The sequence below is a fragment of the Trichoplusia ni genome, chromosome 20 (assembly GCF_003590095.1).
Source record: "Trichoplusia ni isolate ovarian cell line Hi5 chromosome 20, tn1, whole genome shotgun sequence".
Lineage (NCBI taxonomy): Eukaryota > Metazoa > Arthropoda > Insecta > Lepidoptera > Noctuidae > Trichoplusia > Trichoplusia ni.
In genome coordinates, this window is record NC_039497.1 from 5,577,097 (window position 1) to 5,593,455 (window position 16,359).

General features: G+C 34.4%; 2 protein-coding genes across 6 annotated transcripts in view; one reads left to right on the forward strand and one right to left on the reverse strand.

Moving 5' to 3' along the window:
- LOC113503782 (Ig-like and fibronectin type-III domain-containing protein 2) overlaps positions 1-16,359 on the reverse strand; it is a 133,945-nt gene that overhangs the window by 100,831 nt on the left and 16,755 nt on the right. For all 5 annotated transcript variants that reach the window (XM_026885871.1, XM_026885874.1, XM_026885873.1 and 2 more), the window contains exon 2: positions 13,946-14,006. The gene's annotated coding sequence lies outside the window, so the exon portion shown is untranslated. The remainder of the gene's footprint in view (positions 1-13,945; positions 14,007-16,359) is intronic.
- LOC113503783 overlaps positions 1-16,359 on the forward strand; it is a 71,755-nt gene that overhangs the window by 2,888 nt on the left and 52,508 nt on the right. The gene's annotated exons all lie outside the window — the stretch shown is intronic.

Consider the following 16,359-nt stretch of genomic DNA (forward strand, 5'->3'; position numbering starts at 1 on the left):
GACTCCGCTTGGGTCCAAAACTAGTCGGGCTACCCCGATAAATACGCGTGCGTAAACTGTTACATCATTTAATAATGAATCATTCTCACGACAGTTACTATCAAAGTAGTTTTATTTCTTGATAATTTTTATACATAACTTACCTATGTCAATATTGACCATATTCCTGAAAGTGGGTCAAATAATTAAACTACGCAGAAGTTGGAACCTTTGCCTTTAAGTTCACAAGCCAAGGGCGTAACAAATACGTTAATTGAGCCATCAATTATCGAACCTAGTCCCAGTCGGTTCCCACACTTGTGCTTATTAATAAGTGACCTCACAGTACAATGAAGTCTTAGTTTGATTTGTACTAGTTTTGCTTTGCGGGTGTGCTTGCGCAATACTTATTTCCAAAGTCTAACAGAGATCGTGTGTACTGTGTAAGGTATCAATCATAGCGTTCAGCAGTAGTCAATTCTTTTTTATTTTTGTTTTTTTCTCGTGTAGCTTTAACTTCTGCGTAATTTATAGTTCAAGTATATTCGCTTTTCCACAAAGTTCCTTAATAATAAATAAAAAAAGTCTAACAAAGAAAAAATGAATTGCATAAGATCATTTTACAGGTTTGGGGTCCAAGTGGGTAACGAAACGTAATAATGAACAAGAAAGAAAATACTTCGTATTTCTAAAACTTTAAAAAAATAAATATGATAACCTTGATATTAGCTATGTCTCAAACATGCAATTTCAGACCTATAGTTGTCTTGAGGTTCTTCCGCAGTTAAATGGTATTTCACATACGTTTACATATTAAGATGACTATTTAAGGTTTTAAACTTAATACGTACCAAGCCTCATCCACAATCGAGAACCAGCCCTGTAGTTATGACGTAACGTCCGCCCATCCATTCAAAACATCGCATTTATAATATTACTACAGATTTGTGTTAAGTCATTAAGGCTTAATTGTTTGCGAAGGTACCTGAATGTAGGGTAATGGAAACTGGAAAGCACTAGGGTTACTCAGCAGGCTTTCATTAAGGATATTCTTTATACGCGAGTTGTTTTAAGGTTCTAAAACAGCGACGCAAAAAAGGGGTGTTATGAGTTTGACATATCTATTTGGGGCATCATAGCTCCGGAACGGATAGAGCGATTTTTATTTAGTTTTTTTTTGATAGATTACTTTAATTATTGTCTTTGTTTTTAGTATTTATTTTAAGTGTACATATGTAGATCCTTAAAAATAAATAAAGCATTTATCAAGGAAAGGGTTTTTTGAGTTAAATGTGAATTATATGCGAGTTATATGTGTGATAAAAATCGGTCGAGCCGAGTCGTGGCGAGTAGATGACGTGTCGCAGTTTCGATCCCCTATTAAACATCATAAAATGATATTCTCGGCAGCCCTTAAGAAAAATCTATTTAACTCTTAAAGTAGAGCGCGGTAAAAAACCTTGGCATTCCTAGGAGTCACCATGAGGTGCCTCAGCACTCATTATGTGGTCTGCAAGCTATCTTGTGGTTTGCTAATCGTCGCACAAAATTACTAGATAAAGGTTGATGACCTCCAGCAAAACTCCTCTAGAACGACTATATTTATTCGCGCCATTTTTTCTTGCCGGTCCAAAAAAAAAGGTAATTTTTCCTCCTTTGGGTCCTAGTAGTCACAGCTTAAGGAAACATTTTAGATCCGTATTTCTATCTTAAATCATGAGAGCTCATTTCCCTCTATTCCACGAAAAACAATTAATAATATACTATATACAAGATGACTAATCAAAGTCTGACAGCCAGTCTAACCAAGGGGTGTCGTGTTGCCCAGGTAACTGGGTTGAGGAGGTAAGATAGGCAGTCGCTCCTTGTAAAACACTGGTACTTAGCTGAAACCGGTTGGACTGGTAGCCGACCCCAACATAGTTGGGAAAAGGCTAGGGCGATGATGACAGGGACAAAATAATTGAGTTTTTTTGGGACGTGGAAATATCTTGCTTTAAATTTTTTAAATCCTGTCAACCTTAAACCGAACCTTTAAAATGGTAAAAGTAACGAAGGTAATACAATATTCAACAATTTACTGCCCAATAGGTAATTGAATTGGCTCCAACGTAATGGTCCATGGCACGACCATCAAAAGAACATCAAATAACATTGTAGAGGTATTAGTTTTATGTGCCATAAAACCAGGGACAGCGATCATCAATTGTTTATTTGAAAATCCCCTCGAGACCAAACAACCGAGACATTGTAAAAAATCTTTAGAGGACTTTTTAATAGGCGCATGCATTTGAATTTTGCATTCTTGCGAATATAGCTGTTTCACTTAGCCACAGCGTTTAGCCTAGCTTTCAATTAAAGTGTTACTTTGTAGGAATTCGTGGATAAAAAAATATTTTTTTAATCATCATCTTAGGTAAACATGTTGGGGTCGGCTTCCAGTTTAACTAGCTGTAGCTAAGTAACTGTATTTTTAGAAGAATTTAGAAGTATTTTTTACTAGTAAACAGAATTTCAGCATTTTGTGTAACAAATAAATTCGAATACATTTTTTAAACCACCACATGAGTTGCATAACACTCCGAATAACGGTAGTGACTGTCTTTCAATAAATTTGCCAGAAATTAAATGATGGAACACTGTTAAAAGGTTCGGAGACAAGACACATTCATACAAAACAGATACAAACGTAATGAATGAATCATCGATCTCCACACATCACAATACATGATCCAACCCAAATTACCTTTGAAAAACTTTAAAAGAATACCTTCACGCATCAAAAGCCTCCCGTCACGTCTTCTTGAGCTAAGAATTTTTAATTAGTTGAAGTATTTTGAAAGGGTCGTTACGTTGAACGGACAGGTTTCATAAATCAGGGGTGACTTATGAGAATTTTTGATAATGTCGAACGCAGCTCTGACGAGAATGAGTGATGTGCTTGTGCTAATATTAGGAGAGGCGACTTGAGATTTTAAATATAGAGGTCTATTTTAGGATGCTCCCTTTTTTGTATGGTTTTTGTACGACCTGAACAGTTAAACTTCTGCCTGTAGGCCTTTTACGTGACATTATATACATTATCCAAAAAAATGCAAGGTTTTGTTTCCATGTTGTCTTTCATCGTTTTAAGCAAGTGATAAGTATTTAGGAACAAGCAACGTAAGTGTCAAAATTGATCTAGAACACGAAAAGAAATTTCATTAATAACCCAAAACACAAAATCTCAAAACAATATAAGACTGACATACTACAACACAATAAGTATAATAACAACAACTCAATTTATTGATACAAAAACCAATCTTTCATATTCACTGGAGCAAATATTAAATATTTCATTTCACTTAGTCTTAAAGTAAACTTAAAATGGATATGTTTTAAAAAAGCTCGGTTTCCTCGGTCCACGGCGTGAATTAAAAGAAAAATAAATTTCTGACGAAAATGGTTACGAAAATTAAGGAAACTGAACTTCGTTATTAATTGAAATCCTCTATGAAACTCAATATTGCAATAAAGAACGAAGGTACGAAGTCGACTTAATAATTACCTTTTGAAGCCAATCTCTTTTAAAAAATCTCATTAGCTTTAAATTCATGTTTCATAAATGAATCTATTGATTACACTTTGATACTTATGTTATATCTGACATGATTACTGCATTTATCTATTTGGTTTTGATCAGCTTAATTTATTTTGAGGAAGTTTTTGCTACTAACAAAGGTAACGCGAGAAGTAGGAAAACCCGCGTAAAGAAGCTAGTTAAGTTACAAATGGTAGGTATATATGTCTTACTAGCTGTTGCCCGCGACTTCGTCCCCGTGGGTAGAAGATATAAGTTATGATTTATACCTGCCCTGTTGTTTTCACATTTTCCATTGTATCTTCGCTCCTATTAGTCGCAGCGTGATGGTTTATAGCCTAAAGCCTTCCTCGATTAATGGTCTATTCAACACAAAAATAATTTTTCAATTTGGACTAGTAGTTCCTGAGCTTAGCGCGTTCAAACAAACAAACTCTTCCGCTTTATATATTAGTATGGAAGTATAGATAAGAAAAATAATAATTGTGCGTTTTGTTTGTGGTAAAATAAGGTTAAATAAGCCAAAACCCTAAGTATATGAGTTACGATAATCCGTGAACTACAATAATAAAGCTGCTAAAAATGGAATATTATTTCGGTGTAACAGGATTTAATTAATTATTTCAATAAATAATTAGATTCTCATTGTATATTAAAGGACTGAAATATTAATTGATTTTGAAAAAGGGAAAGAAGATTACAGGAAATTAATCATGTCCGTAATTGGAAATTAATCCGACTGATTTTCGAAAACAATATTAATACAACTATAATACCTACAAAAAAATATACATTATTTAATGTGTAGATCCTAATCCAGGTTACCAACCAGTAAAGAATTAACCGAACAGCAAAAACTAAATAAAAACTGATCAAGAGCGAGTTGGGCTCGCAGTAATGACACCATATGTAGCTACTGAAAAAATCACATTGGTACTTGTACATGGTACGTGCTTGTGTTGTATTCAAACCTGCACCTACATACAAATCCACACAAATTCACAGCCAAACAAACACGTGAACAAAAGATATTTAATAAAACAAAGAAACTCACACAAACAAGAAATCCGAAAGCATGGCTCCCTTTTTGGCAGTTGCATAAAGAAGACAGTATTAAAATCAAAGCCTCCCCCCCCTATAACAATCCACAATTGTACATATACAAATACACTTGAACATAAGCGTCTGCCGACCAAGTCCACGAAACTCTTAAGACGTACTTCGAAACCCTTAAAAGCAAAGTTATAAGCCGTGAACTTCCACAATGAAATATTTAAGAAACGTTTTAATAGACTTTCAGTTCTAAAGATAATTATTTTTGCGAGAATATTTTTTAAGGGGCATTGATTGAAATAATAAGTACCAATTTTTTTTTTCGCTTGATACTAGCATATCAAGTTTATGAAAGTCATAGTAAATATGCATAGCAAAATTATTTAAGAAATATAATTAACAAAAACTTGTTGACATTTTACGAAAACCAAAAGGTTTTTCATTTAATTTTATTTGAGAATATTTTTCAGTCATATTATTTCAATAACTTTCTTGAAGCGAATTCATAATAAATTATTCAAAAACGGTTTACTCACGCGCTTATCTAGATGACGGGAGGGCAATCTCAATAAATAGACACTTAGATATAATAATTCTTTCGTATTATACTGTTGTTCCTACCTATTCCAGCTGCTTCTTCATTTGACCCTAAGGTTGACTGGTAGATAATGCCTTGCGGAATTAATTCTACCTTATGTACCACAAATGTACATGAAAGTTTAAATAAATGCGAATGGATAAACCTTTAAATAAATAATTAATTTTCCAATGAATTTCTTTGTTGTTTGGGACTAAGTCTAAAACGAAGTCTTTGATTTTTCTCGAGGTACATTTGTCACGGTGGGAGCAAGAGAACGCTCTACAATACGTAGCGTTCGTCTCTTGCCGACAACAGAGATAGAGGACGGTGTTATTATTTTAGGGCAAAGACTTAAAAACTTTTAACAAGTCTTGTTGGTAAGTCGTAACTGCTGAGGAAACTTTATTCATGATCTGTGGAACTTTTTTGTTGATTTATTTATGACTAAACCACCGGTTAGCTTATATAATACTTATAATACGTAATTTTAGAGGATTATTAATTTTTTTATTTATAATAAGGTCTCTTCAAGTAAACCCCAAGAAGAAATTAATTGTAAATGTTTATGTAAGTAATAAGTAAAGTAATTTTTGTTTCGAGAATCCAAGTCACAGAAAGGCAAACATAACGAGACAGTATTCATAGCACAAAACGAAAATAAATTAGGTGTTCCAAGAATTCTGTACTAATTCAAAATCTTCATTTGTACTATGACCTCCAAAGCACGACACATGTGATTGTGGAAGCGAGACAACACTCTATACAGTATGTATCGGCATCCCACTTACACGACGGACTAAGTCCACTCTTAAGAGCTTATCAGAAAAATAAAAGCAAAATATCGGTAAAGCTTTTGCGGTATTTTTTATTATTCACGGAGAATATTTTCACTTATTAATTTGATCGCGAAACCTTTTTAATGATCCAATTAAATTAATTATTTTGTAAAAAAATCTTAGTTGTTCGATTTTCTGATTTTCCGCATAGTATTTTACAGAGTTCTTTTGGAGTTGAAATCAATATTTCTGCTTGCATGTTCTTTTTGGTGTATTTTTTTAAAAATTACATTTGTACATCATATTTTAAATACTTATAACATTACAGTCTACAAAAGACTAATGTACCTCAATATCCAACGAGTTCTCGTTTCAGGAAGTTCTAATATCCCTCGAATGGCCAAAAATCCACTGCCGTTACTCATTCTATGGAGAAAATACGCTTTCGTTCCGCGCTCCCATTTCCCGTGGCGCTGATAACGTGTGACTGACACACCATAAGAACCACCGTAATAAGATTTACGCATCTCTCCTCCAACAATGGCATCTCATAAAAGAGCTATTACACCAAATGCCGGCAAATACGTCAGAAGATACGCGAAACAAATCAATATAGCACAGGTTCATTTCATCACATAATATAATATCATAACGTTATAACCATGATATCTCCATCCCTTACTAACATTGCTTATCTGGTGTAGTTAGATTGAGATGGGTATAGTCTTTCTTACAATAGCTCAGGGAATTGTACTGTATCGAAGATGACAAAGGAGCAAGTATGTGGCAATGGGCACATCCTGTTGGACAGTTGGGTACAATCTAAAAGTACGCGCCGAGAGGACCGAGATGGTGCAATCGAAGGATGGAAGCGGACGCGGGAGAAATACTCGTAATGAGGATGTTTAAGAGATTCAAATTAGATTAATGGACTTAATGGCGTTTTTAAACTTTTAAGAGGTGAACTTTTAAAGTCAGATAATTTTTGTTTATCTGGTACAGTATCATTCTTTGTTTTAAAAATCAAGATTAAAGTCATTTCTGATATCGTTAAAATGTATATCTACCTAAAATTGTAAAACTTTATCAGATGCAATGAAAATTCTCTTATATTCAATGAATATAATCTACTTGAAGTTTCTTGCCAGTTCTTCTTTATAAGAATGAGATTTTGGAACCGTGCACATAAGGTCATATACATATGTACCTATACATTCCGAAAGTGCCTGAAAAAAGGCCTACTTGAAATAAAAACTTTTGATTTTGATGTTGTTTTTGAATATTCAGACACAAAACCATATAAACGGATTAATATTTATTCCAAATCACAAAATGTCATTCCAATACCAACAGCATTTAATTGAATGATGGACGTAAACGAATGCCATTCATAATTATAATCAAAGGAGACCCGATACCAGAGCGAGGAATGCGTGTGATACAACCTCGATCACATCAGGCATCAATAAGTGTCGGTCACCATCTCAATTATATCACACTACACCCAATATCCATTACGTGAAGTGGGATCACCACTTATGGGGCTGTGGGTGGTGCAAATTGCTATCAAATGCCATTAAATTGCAATGAATTGTAATTTGCTTGTTAACACGAAACCTAGGCTGTAAATACGTGTCTAGTTGTATTTGTGAGTTAGAATGAAAAGTTTGCTAAGTATAATTTTTCTGTAATTGTTAGACAGCCTTTCCATTGAATGTCCTTTACATTTAATGGAAAGACCTGACGAATAATATGATATAGTATCAGGGCATCATACTAAGAAATATGAAAAGCTTTCTAATTAATCATAAATATAATAACATGTTTAATACGTACGCTGATGATATGTACTGTCGATTCCCACAATTTAATTGATTGCCTTGAATATCCTATCCACTATCACACAAAAATGTCTCTGTCAATTTTCATAAAACGCGTCTAAGCAAAGCAAAATTAGTATCCAACAAAAGTTCTCCATTTTCACACCTGTTTTGGGTCGGTCAATTTCAAACAGTTTTTTAGTTCCAAAAAAATTTTTTACGCAGCTAAATTGAAGCGCGTACCTGTCTAAAATACTGAAAAATATTTTGATGGCCTGATGAACTAAAATTCTCGACGTTGTTCAAACGAAACCAAATATTGAATATTGTTTTAGACAGTTAACACTCAGTCTATTTGTGAGCAAAATATTTTTTCTTAAGGCCTTTACCAAAAGTATAAAAAAAGCATTCAGTCCACTTCACTATGTACTGTAATTTATCCAGGAATTTAAAAACCTGTCTATCTCTAATCATTTCGAAATTCTAATGACCATACGAGACCGTGAGCTTAAAACAGATTGATAACTCAGTATACAACTATTCAAAATATCAAAACAAACTTTAAAAAGAACCGCAATTTAGACTGCAAAATATCCTCAAAAAAAGTCAAAGTATAAAACCTCTTTTAGAGGAGTGGATTAAAATTACTGGCAATTATCCCTCTCAGCTGCAATGTGAAGAGTTGTTGAGCCAAGAACAAGCTGAGCGTCTTGGCAGCAAGCTTGCGACACTCGTTTGTTTTTGTGGACCAGATGACGATGGGGATAGTGCTAATTACCCTCTTCGGATTGTAATATGTGATCAGAGATAGACCTTACAACTAATGTATCGAAAAGAAAATACAGCTAATTTAGACTAAGAGGTCCTGAAGCGAACAGGTAAACAGTGGTGTAAAGATTCGTTTTATAGCTGCTACATTTTCTTTAAGCCTCATGAGCATAACATTTTGTCATCTTTTTATGCTCATAACACGCAAGATTTTTGCAAAGCAGTTGCTCGTAGTAATTCGTTTTGCAACTCTTTCATTTAAACGGTATTGGAAGAATATTTCCCAAATCTTGTTACGTTATCAACAAAATAATTCATTTATAAACATAGGATACAAGAGATAACAGAACCAAACTAATGTAAGCTTAGTAATTGTACGATTAATATACTGCATACACATCCGAAATCCTGTCAAGCGCAATACCCCAGTTCAATTCCTACTACGGGACATATGATATAGCTGAACGACGGCAGCGAATCCAAACTCCATTACACGCGCCACATTTATGTCACAAATGTCAGAACAGACAGACACAATTCGATTTGGTGTCTGACACCGCCTAAATACGACGCGTGGGTACAAATTTGCATTTTACAATAACTAATTTGAATATTTATGGCGCGTGTGTTTGCTTGACTGTGTGCTTGACTCGAGCATAATTAAGTAACTGGCAAACGAGAATGTTTGCTATTACTTCGAAGAAAAACATTGTATTGGGAATGGGAGTGTGGGGAACATTTTACTTCCGGATTGTTTTAAGGCACGCTCGGAATAATTAAGGAGGATTATATAATTTTGGATTTTGACAGCTGTGATGCTTCGTCAATATAACTGCAAAACGAAGAAATGATACAACAGCATATATTGCATACAATATATTTTATGGTGATCAATTACTTTTTTCTGCATAATCCCCTATGGAGATATACTTCAACATTTAACAACTGTAACACTCGCTACCCATAATTATCTAGTACAAACATCAATAAAAGACAATGATTTTCAATATGAAAGTTTACCTATTAGCACACGTCACCCAGCCACACCTATTTCCCATCCTCTAGTAATCCATTTCCCACGGCTGCATATTCCTGAACCCTGGTAGGTAAACGTTACATATTAAGTGATGGCTACGCACTTAGTTGTAAGCCGCATGACAGTTCGTTAATACGCGTCTTACACCGGTAGGGGAGAGTAAGGCTGAGACTGTGGGCAAGCGGAGCGGGGATCATGTTCGCAGTTGTAGCGGAAACATAAAAGTGTTATAATAGGTAACGGAGTCATCATCAACCTATTTCCAACCATGTTTAGATCGGCTGCAAGACTAACAAGATGCTGTTACTACCAAAGTTTTATAAGGAGCGACTGCCTATTTGATATCCTGAACCCAGTCTAATGGGCAACACGATACCCCTTGGTAAGACTGGTTGCTTATCCCTATTTATTTTAGTCCGTTTTATATGTGTCAGTTGGGTGCTAAAAATAAATTAGACGCGTTTATTTTTTATTTACGTGAAAAAAATAAAAGTTTAGATTCTAAATGCTATCATAGATGATAAGTAAGGATGAACAGATGACGATCTTGTATTTGGCATAATGAGAGTTAGTCATTATTTAAAGGAGTTTTCATGAGACTGAGAAATTGTCATAATGCGTCAGACCAAAGATTCCTCCATTCCTGTAAAGAAGACTCTAAAAACATAAAATTAAAATGGTTTACCCGCTCCTCCTATAACCAAAACCCGGGCCTACTTTAAGCTCCGACAAGTTAAATAGATGCGAATTCGGTATTAAAACGCATTTTCTTGTAACGTGCCTAACGCCGTGGGATAATGGGATTAAGCAGGGAGGGGCGCCTTAAACACCTCTAACTGTAATCATTTGGCTCGTTTGAATCGTCCTTATATTTAGTACAGATGGCAACGAAAGTATGAACACAATCAGATTTTTAAAATTACCTAGGTACCTACTCACCGTTCCAAAGAGGAGATATCATATATTATATTCATAAGCAATAGGATTTTATAAGTAGAATCTGATACATCATAATGATAAATGTTAGAAGAGAAATATTCAAGGTGATCTGACTGTGTCAGGGCTTATAATATATAAATGTGTCACCTTTTTTTTAGGGAAAGAGTAAAATGGATGAGAGAGGCTCAGAGTGTTTCAGAAATACTTATCGGAGTGTAGACATCCTGGATGCCCACAATTTTGCAAATCTTAAAGCGTAATGAAAAGTAGTTAAAATGAAGTTTACCACTTGTTAAATTACAAAAAATAATCCCAAGCAGCGCTTTTTGCGTAGGTATTCAGTAATAAAGATCTTATACACCTTAACATATTTCCTATACAATGACACAGAAAAATACTATTTAAACATATAAACGAGGTTCACAAACTAACCCGCTGTTTATACATGTTATTTATGTGAGTAAATCGCAAAGAATTATTGTTAGAGTTATGTTTTTACTGCGGAGCTATTGTGTGCGAGTTTCTCTTTGATTTGCTTGAAATACGATTCTTTATTGTCTTCTTGTATTTTTCTGATGACTATGAGAGTGACTCGTATTGGATATGTTAGGTTTTATATTGTAAACGGTAGTGATTGTTTTAAATGAATGGTTTAATATAAAACTACAGCTTAAATATTTACAACAATATGTTTATCTGTTTTTTTAATCTATTCGGTTCCTTTCCATCAAAAACACTTTTCTTGTTTTTCTTATTGACATTTGGAAAGGGTCAGAAAAAAATACCTAGTAAAAATAAGCACTTCTTGATTTAATTTCAAAATTTTAAGATCACAGTAACCATTACCATTTACAGACTGCTTCAAGCAAGACCAGGCTCTACTTAAACTAGACGATGCACAAAACTCAACGTAAAACCAGCCTTATATGAAACCCACTGCGACCTACTTTAACAAACACAAAATAATAATAATTCAAACTCCATTTGACCTATCCCCAGGAAATCGTCCTCATACGTAACAAAGATAGCCGAGACAAAGGTCTCGAATGATAAGTGCTATCAAATTAAATATAATTGTCCTTTGTTGAACCATAGACAATAGTTGATTGTGTGACAGGCATAGACAAGTCTGATAGGATGAACAGCTGTCATATCTAGGCAGGATGTTGAAATGGAAAAGTATTTTGATAGTTAGCCAGTTATATAATACAAAAATAGATATTGGGTGGAATTGGCAGAATACGTTCAATTTTAATTATTTTTGTGTATTTATTTGATGGGAAATCATCAAAATATGATTTCTCCTGCTTTGGGTTAGGCAGAAGGGAGTGTCAGACCTAAGAAATTAATAAATCATATTTCCTCGCCTTGTATTAAGATAATATCATAACATACAATTAAAATTTCGCATCCAAAATAAAAAGTAAAAAAGTAAACGTATCAAAAATAACATAATACAAAATACATGTCCTAGCAAACACAGTACGAACGAAGAATAGCGTTGCCATGGTAACGCGAAAAGCAAACATCTCCAAATCATCGTGGTGGCAGAGTGTAGGGTACGAGTAACCGCATGTAGGACGGTGAGCGATGAGGCACAGATACTCAATTACTCTGCCTAAATATGAGTGACAAGCAGACTCGTGTAGGAGACAGAAACATCTGCAGCATAGCCACATGAATACGTATAATATACATAATCTGAGATGTGCAAAAACACATGAAATGAGGCAGTGAGTTTTTATGAAGTTTTCATCTCATTAAAGTTAACAGAAAGGTAAGGATTTAAGAAGTTAAAGTCGACGATTAGTTAAGCAGACTTTATACTATATTCGATATATAAAAAAAAAACTCAAAAAAATATTTCAGATTAATTGGACATTTAGTTAATATAGAATACCTATGTAACGACATTTGTACAAATTAAACTAACCACTAACATGCAATTTAATTCAATTTAACACTTTTATCATTGAACATATCCATTAAATTAAGCGTTATAATAACGCAACAGTTCAGTAAGTCAACTGGAAGTAAACAGAAATCTTAACGGCCCACTTAAAGTAAGTACTGCTCAGAAATCTTAGTTTACATAAACCCAGATCATTCCCTCATAAGATCACTAATATTAATGTCCCAACACTTCATTACGGACCACTAAATTGCCGTGTAAGGCCACTCAATTCCGCCAGGCCGTTACTTTGATGGCCTGGCCTGATCAGCGTAAGGCCTTATCTTGTAGGCCAGGCCTTTGTGTTGCTTGCCGCATAAATTTGCAAAATGATCGATTGTAAGTCAGTGGAGCGGTTTTCGTTGTGAAGTTCTGAAAGGTTAATAGATGAACGTGTTTCGTTGTTTCTTTAAGATTTTTCGTATTGATTCGTTTTTGGTTTGTATTTTGGATAAAGGTTAACGCGTTTTTTATGAGTATTGAAGAGCATGCGGCCTTGTTGCCACTGTCAAAATCTAAATGTTTTTATTTTTATTAGACCCAAAACAGGACCTTAAGAAACGTTATATTATATACTAATGATTAAATGCATCGACCTACAAGAAGCTTCATAACGAAGTGAGATGCTGCCACGTTCATCATCTTGTTTCCACAGTATTCCTGATTTAATATCTCAAGGTACTAATACATAGTTCCAGGTTACTTTAACCCTCACCACACGTAAATATATGGAACATACTCATACAAGAACATTAACATAATAAAGAAATAACATTCTGCACATTTTCGTCTTCATTTCCACATTATGATCAAAAGGCTTCATCTTTTGATTCTCGAACACCCAAATTTTCCCCAAAATAATGAAACACGAAACCGGGTTTAATGTACACATATGTCAAATAAGGCCATAAAATAGGCCTAGACGTCTAGGCCCGGTAATAAATCAAGTCCAAAGACTGTAGGGGACAAATCCTCTCGAGGACAAATTAAAATGAATACGCTTTTTTTTTCTTTGACGTATGGTCCAAGTTCGCGGCTATTTATAATTTGTAATGGCGTCGGAAAAATGTGGGCGTGGAAATTTGAGGGTAATTAAGGATGATACTGGCAATTAATATACATTAATTGGGTCGAACGTGGAAGGAAATCATCGTTGGTAAATCTGAATATTGGAATCTGAAATGTCCAACCCGCAGTGAGCTAGCTTGGTGATCAATATTCCAACTTTCACTTTATGGGAATAAGTCTATTCCTAGCAGTGGGAAATTTAAAGCTGGTATTTTTATTATTATTAAGACAAGTGTGCTATGGATTTATTTCACACATTACCCTCTTTTCACTTTACAAGAAGCGGTGAGTTTAAAACGAACAAAGTTTATGACATGCAACATGGACTATATCTGATTTGTTAAACTTTAGGACGTGACGGATGGTTAATTGTATTACTGATGGTAAATTACCTTTTAAGATGTCCACGCAGCCCACAAAATAGTCTGTGGATGTGCAGGATGTAGTGTTTACCTGTAAACATAAAAACAGCTTAGTTATTCTAAAATTGAGTCAATAATTTTCGTACAAAAAGGATTCTCTTGGATTATGAAGAGACTTTGCTAAAAATGCTAAATAAAATGAAATAAATTGCTGACTTATCAATGCCAGGAACAAGCACTGATACATTTTATTGATACTTGGACATCTACTTAGTTAAAAAGATTAAAATACCTGTTCTAATAATTTTCTATGGTAAACCCAAATTATAAATCAAAAACCTTCACCTTTTCCAAGAAAAAAAACACACTAAGAAATGTCTATTTAAGCAACAATAACAAAACAATGAAAAGACAGTCTTAATTTTCATTACTAACATTTTCCATTTAAAGATAAAGGTAAAAGATATTTATTTGCAAATATGGGTATTACAGTTGTGACATAAAAGTAACATTCGTTCAGCCATATTTTGCTGGTAGGCATGCAAATTTATAAAATTAATATATTCTAAACATTAATACAACACAATAATAAATTAATTGTCTTAACTTGCACCAACCACAAAGGTATTACTTCGAAGTAGCATCGTGCGTTCACAATGCTTTACGAAATGAAAAATGTCCGCGGTAGTGCACAAGCAGTGCTTGCTGCTCCAACAAATAATATTGTCCCATTAATAGCCGGCAGTCTTTATGAAGAGAGCTTTACGTCTCTGTCATATTGTAATATTACTCGTATTTTGTCTGTGAGAACTGGGCTTAACGAACATTCGTTTAACTCGGTTGGTTATATTTTTGGTGAATATATTTTCGAGTACTGTTGTGTTACGTTGTTTTATTATCTTTATTATATATTTGGGTTTATTTGATCACATGTTCAGTACCCAAAGGATGAAAAAGGAATGCTATTATGTCGCGGCGATCTCTGTCCGTCTGTCACCAAGCTGTTTCTCATGAACCTTGACAACTGGAGAGTTGACATTTTTACACATGATGTGTTAAAGTTGCAGTGATAACATCAAGTACTAAAAATGAAGATCGGTGTTAAGCAATGGTTGTTAAGGTCATACATTTTTTGAGTATGTAATTTGAGAGTACTTTATTTGTTGACACACTATTTGTATGGCAGATCCTTCAGAGTTGGAATCACACTCGCACTTGACCGGTTATTTATAGTGTATTATATTTGCGTTTATGATGTAAACAACTAAATATTATAAAACAAAATGGAAAAATATAAACAAAATGATAAATCACTTTCCCTATTTTGTTAGAACTTATAGGTACCCAGTTTTATCAAAGAGAGAATATAACAAATTTAAATACCAGTACCGGTACCAGTATATAAGTATTACAGGGAAAAATGATATTAAAATACTTGTTGCTCTTTTCAGAGAATTATTGCCCTCTCCAAAAGTTTAGAGAGTTCAAAATTGATTTATCATAGGCCTAGCCTTTTTCCCAACTATGTTGAGGTCGGCTTCCAGTCTAACCGGATTCAGCTAGGTACCAGTGTTTTATAAGGAACGACTGTCTATCTGACCTCCTCAACCCAGATGTAGGAATAACAGCCGGAACCCACAATTTAACGTGCCTTCCAATACACGGAGGAACTCGTTATGACAGAGATGGTCACCCATCTACGGACCAACCGCGTCAAGCGTAGCTTAACCTGTGATCGGTTCACTTATAGGGTTATAGCTTAGCCACGAGCTCCTCTTCCGAATTGATTTCCAATCGTTCCTAGTGAACGGGAGACATGTTACAAGTTGTGTTCGCGTGTGAGCTGACATTGCTCCACACATACCTATCGTTGATGCAACTGATCTAGTTGCATATGTGGTAATTACAACTCTGTTGGCAACCAATACGTAGACGGTACTAGTTTTTCAATCATAGTGTTTGACAAGATGAACAAGACTTTTGTAAAAGATGTGAGTTTCTAACAGTAAAACGCATTAAACTCATGCCAAAGACAGTTTTTAATTATTAAGATTAATTCAAACGAAATCTCAAATAAATTAAAACAAGCTACAGAAAAAACTTTAGAAAAAGAAATGTGAAAACATTGGTCACCGTACCCGTTCTAAACGCTCGCGCTGCTAAGCGTCGATTTTTATTATTTTTCTGTTTTAGGTACCTACTGATAGCTGCAACATGATGAAATATTTCTTTCAAGTTTTCACGGACAGACGGATGAACAAATAAACAGAGTAACAGTATTCCAATTTTACTTTCTAGATGCTTCATCATAAAAAATAATCAGACATTTTTTCTTTTTAATATTGTTTTCCCTATTCGTCTTCGATTATTTAATTTCCCATTACACATTGAAATGCCAGCCATTGTGTTAACGTCAGTACGATTACAATTAATGCTAAGTTCCC